This window comes from Euphorbia lathyris, chromosome 6 (assembly GCF_963576675.1).
Source record: "Euphorbia lathyris chromosome 6, ddEupLath1.1, whole genome shotgun sequence".
Classification (NCBI taxonomy): Eukaryota; Viridiplantae; Streptophyta; class Magnoliopsida; order Malpighiales; family Euphorbiaceae; genus Euphorbia; species Euphorbia lathyris.
This window is the reverse complement of record NC_088915.1, coordinates 91315757-91322609: the sequence shown is the minus strand read 5'-3', so window position 1 is coordinate 91322609 and position 6853 is coordinate 91315757. Positions and strand designations below refer to the sequence as shown.

Below are 6853 nucleotides of genomic sequence, written 5' to 3'. Positions count from 1 at the left end.
AATTATCAATTATAGTAAAATAGTCAACAAAAATTAAACCATAAAAGAAATTATCTTCTGCAATGATCAATTGGCTAGTCAAACTATTAAAAAAATTAAAAAAGAAAAAAATACATCATGTAATGGAATATCTTATGACACTGATTACATATGAACAATATTATTAATTTGGACGAAAAAGAAAAATAAAGGAATAATATCATTGAAATATTTTTGTTGAAGTGAAGAATATTAATTAGTTTGTATATAGCTATGTCATAAGTATTATTTTTGTTGAACGTTGGAAGTTAGAATAGAAGAATGGGAATGCATGCAATAAAAGTAATGGTCAAAGCATTTAGTACCGGCGGGGCTTCACGGGTACGGGTACGGGGATCCCCGCGGGGCGGGGATGCCATTTCCCGTCCCCGCCCCGTACCCGCCTACGGGGACCATATTGGTCCCCGTCCCCATCCCCCTTAACAAACGGGCCGTCCCGACGGGTACGGGTATTCCCCGCCCCAGTTGCATCCCTACCTCTATTCCTGAAACTAAAGTTGTTCTGCAACTTACTAAAGTTGTTCTGTAACTTACCAAATTGCATGCTTGAACTATAAGAAGTGCAACCCTTCATCTAACAATTGCAAGTCCTCCACCCCTGCAAAAATGAGTGAAACAAGTCATTCTTTTTTCAATTCACTTACTAAATATCACCACATGATACATATTTGCTTAATTAATTACCTTTCAATTTTTTTATGTTCTTTGGTTTCTAGGTGTGTTTGCCACACCACAGACCAACAAATTGCATTTATAGAAACCATTGGCATACCCTAAAAAATGCTATATATGTATATACTTCTTCTGCAAGAGTAAGAGGGAACGAATTGAAAAACAAGAGGCAAAAAATCTCAAAATCAAACATCAACAATGATTCGACAACTAATCACGAACCTCTGTTATCATATGAGGATTCTTTGGCAAAAGCGAAAGGCAAGACAATACAGAGGAAACAACAAGAGAGGGCAGGTTTCACACAACTCTTTGTCCAGAATCTTCTAGCAACTATCCATGCCATAAGATGTAGCACCAAATATAGTTGCTCTCTTTGCTGCAAATCCTCGCCAATTGGGTCCTCTCATTGGAGCCTTTTGCAACATCGCATCCAGAACTTCCTTCAAAGCATATCTAAATTCCTGTTGGGAGTTTACATTCCCCCCACGTTTCTATGGAAAAATCAAAGAGAAACCAAACACATTAATCAATTTAGGGGTAATTGTTTCCGAAACCTTAGATTAGGGAAGTACACAATTAATGGAACTAATCAGCAAAACAGAGGGAAATGAAAGAGGAATACAGTGGTATCTTGAGGAGTAAGAACTTAGTGATAGATACAAAACTAAAGCTAATAACAATAATAAATACAAAACCAATTAATTTCAGGAAAGAGGAATGACCAATAAACCAGCTAATGAAAATTACTATTCACTTGATTCTAAACCCAAATGAATCTCATTCAATATAGACTAAAATCAATTAATTATCTATAACTAAAAAACCACAAGCTTTTTTCTAGACTACAACTAATAACCAAAATCCAAAAGATATTTAGTAGAACAAAAAGAATAGGAAACCATGGAAAACAAAGACCTGAAGAATTACCTGAAACCCAAAACGGATCTCTTGTCCTCCTCTACGTGGTATAAGAAGCCATAGCCCTCGACAGCTGCAACCACCACAAGCCAGTATGCAAGACTATAAAAGCCACATGTATTAAGTTGTCAAAAGGTCTACCTCTCCAGGATGACGAGTATTCAGAGCATGCATATCAAGCTTGTAGTTATGTTGTGGAATTAGTTGCGTTGCGTCTGAAGAGTGTGGTTCAATATTCTAACCACAAAAGGAATGGTGTTAGTTATCTAAAAAATAGAAGATGCTAGCATGAGTCTCTACTTCAAATTTCTAGTGAACTTGCGGGTAATTTAGATGGTTAGTTTTAAATACATATTTCTTTGTAGAAGGAACAATCATGAGCAGAACCCATGTTGTCCACTTCCCATCCCTATTAACCAATTCAACGAGCTCTAGGCAGTGTCCTTCTAAAACATACAAATTCCAGTTACAGTATTCAAAATTTAATATGAGATAGTGCATACAGGACACACTTGTATCTTGAAGAAAATCCAATGGAAAACTTCATATGAGGACTGCAAAATATGAAAGCAGCAAGAACAAAAGCATAACATAAATGTAAAACTTTATCTGTTCTCTAGGTAATGCTCTTAATTGCAGAAGACATGATAGTTAAAACAATCAGGAAAGAGTTTGACTACATGTTTCTGAGGCATGAACTGCACATCTTTTGGAAGTGGGAATGGAAATTCCAAAATGTAGAACACTAAAACTACTACTTCATAGTACGTACAGAGCAGGCAGCCCAAATAAGAGCCATAAGCTAAGATATCTGGTTTAAGAGCAGGCAGCCCAAATGTTGTCATAATCAATAACATCCTGGAACAATTATCTTTAGCGAATCCAAAGCATAAGAAACACCAAATACACTACATGATTCAAACTTTAATGGCATAAAAGTAACAATTCGAAGATTCATAGAATCAAAATACACTAACTCTAGCATGAAGCATTCGAATGATCCCAAAAACATTATAAAATAACATGATGCTCCCAGCTTTTGGAAAATGATAAGAGATGTGGATTTTACCATTAATTTAGGAACATCTGTGATGAGAATCCCAAGAATACCACTTGGAACAGGATCGAACTTTGAGATTTTCTAGTGACAGTTGCATAATTTCTACCGTGGGCGGCTTAGTTTTTTTATCTCATAATTTAATCAATCCCACCTATACAAGCTCGAACTGTTCAAATTAACTCTAAACACACATACAAAGCAACAAACCATAATAGCGAACAAAAGTAACTAAACAATCAAACCAACTAAGCTAAACATATAATGAACAAAAGGAAAGGATGAGACAGAAATTAACTTACTAATAGCGACATCACTACTGCTGGGACTCTGAAGTCTTTTCCATGCCCTTAGGACCAAGAGAGGTACGAAGAATTCGAGCAACAACCCTTCCGACCTAAACGTTAGCTTTTTAAGCTTCAATACCTCTCAATCGAGTATTCTTTTCCTTCCCTTTTAGGATTTTAAATGGCCTACCGAACTCGTTTAAGGCTAAAGGCATGACGCTTGCGCATGCAGTAAATTGATGGCCAACAACGGGCATGCATTTTGAATCCAATAAGCATATGAATGAAAGCAGCACTCATTTCCTCATTCTATTTTGTCCTGATACTCACAACTAATAACATGAATAGCCTCTTTAAGGAGAGTTTCTGGAGTTGCAGACTGCGGAACGCCACCATTCTCCACAAGTCTTGAGGCAACAAAAACAACGATGCCCGAGCCTTTTCTCATCATCAAATTCAACACCTTAATAATAGATGCAAAACAAGAATATCAACAATTCAATAACCACAACAAGTTTTATCAATAAATTCATGCTACCTAGGTTTGATTATGATTCATTGCTGAAAATAATAACGACATTATCTAACAGTTCACAGTTGCACCAAAAATTTAAGAAAAAATTAGCTTTAAATGATAAGTATAACAATAGGCTCTGCAAAAGAAAATGACATTATTTAGACATGAAACGTATTTACTTGCCTATCATTCTTACAAGCTACAGAAAAAATGGGGAAACTTAGACTCAATAGAATATTACTGATGAAATAGAAAAACAGGGAACAAATAGTATGCACCTTCAACTCTCTATTTTATATCTTCCAAACTGAAAATCGACAATATCAGAAAGATCAATGAATTTCTTACTTAGACAAACAGAATGTAGCCAAGAAAGTTGCCAATTATAAAAGAAAGAAAACAAATGAACAGAATATTAATAGCCAAATAAAAATGAGAAATCATACATGCTATATTTTCAATTATGTGGCACACAAACTATATTTGCAATTCTGTTGCACAAAAACTATATTGGGATTTCATCATATGAGGACTACTTATTTACATTCAGTTAATTATAATTTCAATCAAGGTCCCACCACTAGCTACCTCCACAAGTCAAGACACTTCCTTACCTATAACCCAAAATTTTAACCACACCTCTAAATCGTATATATGAAAAATTCCACCACGTGAAACTCTAGATCATGCTTTCTAAATCAATTTAATATTATTTCAAACAATAGAATAACACTTAATCAATAAGCATCAAGCTACTAGGCAACACTTATAAATACCCTGAGTTACAAATAGAGAATATAGTTAGGGTTTTCACACATAAAAAATACCAAAGCAGAGCGGATCTTGAGATTGATTATGGAGAGATCCTTCAAGTGCTGCTTGAGAAGTCTTTTGGAATCATACACTCTGATCTTCTTCATGGTCACTTGAATTCAATTTGAGATACGTAAAAAAAAAGACTTAAAAGACCAGAAATTGAAAGAGAACAGAGAAAGAAACATATGAATATCACGAACTCATCTCACCTTCCTAGTGTTCTGTTGCCTGAAAACTCACTTGTTGGCCGCTGTCCCCTTGAAGCCTCATCAGGTCTCTGAACTCAAATGTGCAGTCTGAAACCCTAATCAATCTCTCTTCCTCCTCTAGTGTCAACAGCAACAGTCTCCAGCAGCTGCAATGGCCACAAGCTAGCAGCAAACAAGCGAGGGAGATTAGAAGAAGGGATCGAGAACCAGCACCAACCGAGTGAGGGAGATTAAAAGAAGGAGTCGAATGGAAGAATTAGGGTTGGAGAGAGGAAATGTCGAATGAGGAGATTGGAAGAGAGGGGTCTAGTGGGCATTAAAGTGTCTTGAATTGATTTTAATATTAATAAATAATTTATTTTTGTTTTAATTTTAATTGAATAGATTACTGACTTAAATTGTGGTCTTTAAAGTTCAGATGCAGTGGCTAGAGCGACCATTAAAGTTGGGCCCGTCTTTTGATAAAATTACCAACCAACAATATGGTTAACTACTGATTTTAGTCTTTAATTAATGACTATTTTCATTCGGTCTTTAAACATTAGTCATTAACTCATGTTTTTCTTGTAGTGAACCAACTCATTAGCGTCATTCTCATTATAAAATTGATTTTATTTAGCTATCAAATAATTCATCTCATATATTGGGTCCAAAACCTTTGCTACTAAAAGCTTAACATTTCATTATGTCAATAGAACCCCGATATTTATCAATTTTTTCTCTTATTTGATTTTCCATATGTGTTTTAAATAAGTACTTTTACTATTTTGACATAACGTAATATCCTCAAATATTTTCAGCTAAACCAAGAGAACTTCTACTATCCATCAGGTGTAATAAACTCGGTCAATTAGAAGAGGAATATGTGAGATTATTGGTATTAAGAAATAAATGTGTGCAATTGGCATTTTTTATTGTCATGTGTATTGTATCATGAATTCTGTGGAATTTCTCTTAAACCAAATGCTTTCTTAACTCTTTTTATTTTCCCTTTAATATTTTATTAAACTATATCATAATGGTAAGATTTTTTTTAGGAAATAAACAAGAGTCCTTAAAACTCGTGTGTGGACTTTTTGCAAGTTTTCTTTCTATCTTATTAATTGGAAAGTTTTTTTTCTTAATTTAATTATGGTAATTCATATATCTTTCTTCTCATATTATAATTGATTGACATGGATTGAGTTATTCAGTAATTAAGTGGAAAAATCATCTCTTAATTTGTTTGTCTTTATGTGAATCTCATTTTCTCTATAAATTACTCTATACTCACATTTCTTCAACTCTTTCGGAATTTCATTCTTCTTCTTCTTTGCTTTCTCTGTTGCTCCTAACAAAAATAAAAATGGAGAAACTTGGCTCTTTTTTGACTTATCAAGAGGTAGGGTTCTCTCCTTTATTTGCTCTTATTCTCTGTTATTTCCAAATGTGTTGAATTCAATCCTTAGCTTATAATGTCAACAATTGTTTACAAATTCAACATTTGCTTTCTTTGTGGATTGCTATTTACCGCCATAGAATTACTTATCACCGTCCTGTCTTGGATACTTTTGTCCTTTTTATTTTTTATACTAAAAAACTGAAATTCTTTCAAATTTCTTTAAAATTCAAAAACCCGAACAACATTCATGGGACTTAAACACGGTAAATGAAAAAGACTAATGATTCCCCATATAAGTATTTTTATTTGAAAATCGAATCGAAAACACGAGTTTCATCTCCGGATCGGAGAAAAAATTCATCCAAAATGTACTAAACGGGTGATTCACACCATTCCGCCTAGGTAGAAACGGGTGATCCACCCGTTTCCGCCTAGGCAAAAACAGATAGTTCATCCGTTTCTACCTAGGCGGAATGGTGTGAATCACTCGTTTAGTACATTTTGGATGAATTTTTTTTATATATTGATTAAATCAGTTAGTTTTTGGAGACGAATTTCAATTAGTGCAAATAGGAACTGTAGTTATTCGATTTCCTCGACGTTATCGGGTCCATTTTTCATAAATCCAATTTTTGGCTCGGGAGAGAGATGATATTAAGTTTTTGAATGGAAAAATAAAAAGGGCGAAAATGTCCAAGAGGAGGCGGTGATAAGTACTTTAGGGGCGGTGAATAGTAAAACTCTTTTCTTTTATGAATATATTATGTTATTATCATGATTTAATTCCATTTCTACCCTTTTTAAGATATTTAGTTTCTTTAATTCCCTGACTTTATGAAAAAAAAATTTAATTTAATTTTTTTTTTGTGCTCGGGAAAAGAAGGAAAAATATTGAAGGTATTTGGAGGAGAATGTCAACACTAGTGGAAAAAATGCCATTTGCAATGGCCATTT

General features: G+C 34.2%; 1 long non-coding RNA gene across 4 annotated transcripts; it reads right to left on the bottom strand.

The window, feature by feature from the left end:
• Positions 1-244: 244 nt before the first annotated feature.
• On the bottom strand, positions 245-4814 carry LOC136233820 (uncharacterized). Of its 4 annotated transcripts, XR_010690940.1 has the most exons (8): positions 4519-4814; positions 4321-4418; positions 2992-3439; positions 2702-2843; positions 1642-1869; positions 934-1205; positions 724-843; positions 245-637 (listed from the first exon to the last, which is right to left on the bottom strand). It is a non-coding gene; the product is annotated as an uncharacterized lncRNA (long non-coding RNA). The 4 variants fall into 4 exon arrangements; XR_010690938.1 differs by lacking the exon at positions 2702-2843; XR_010690939.1 differs by lacking the exons at positions 724-843; positions 2702-2843.
• Positions 4815-6853: the final 2039 nt, after the last annotated feature.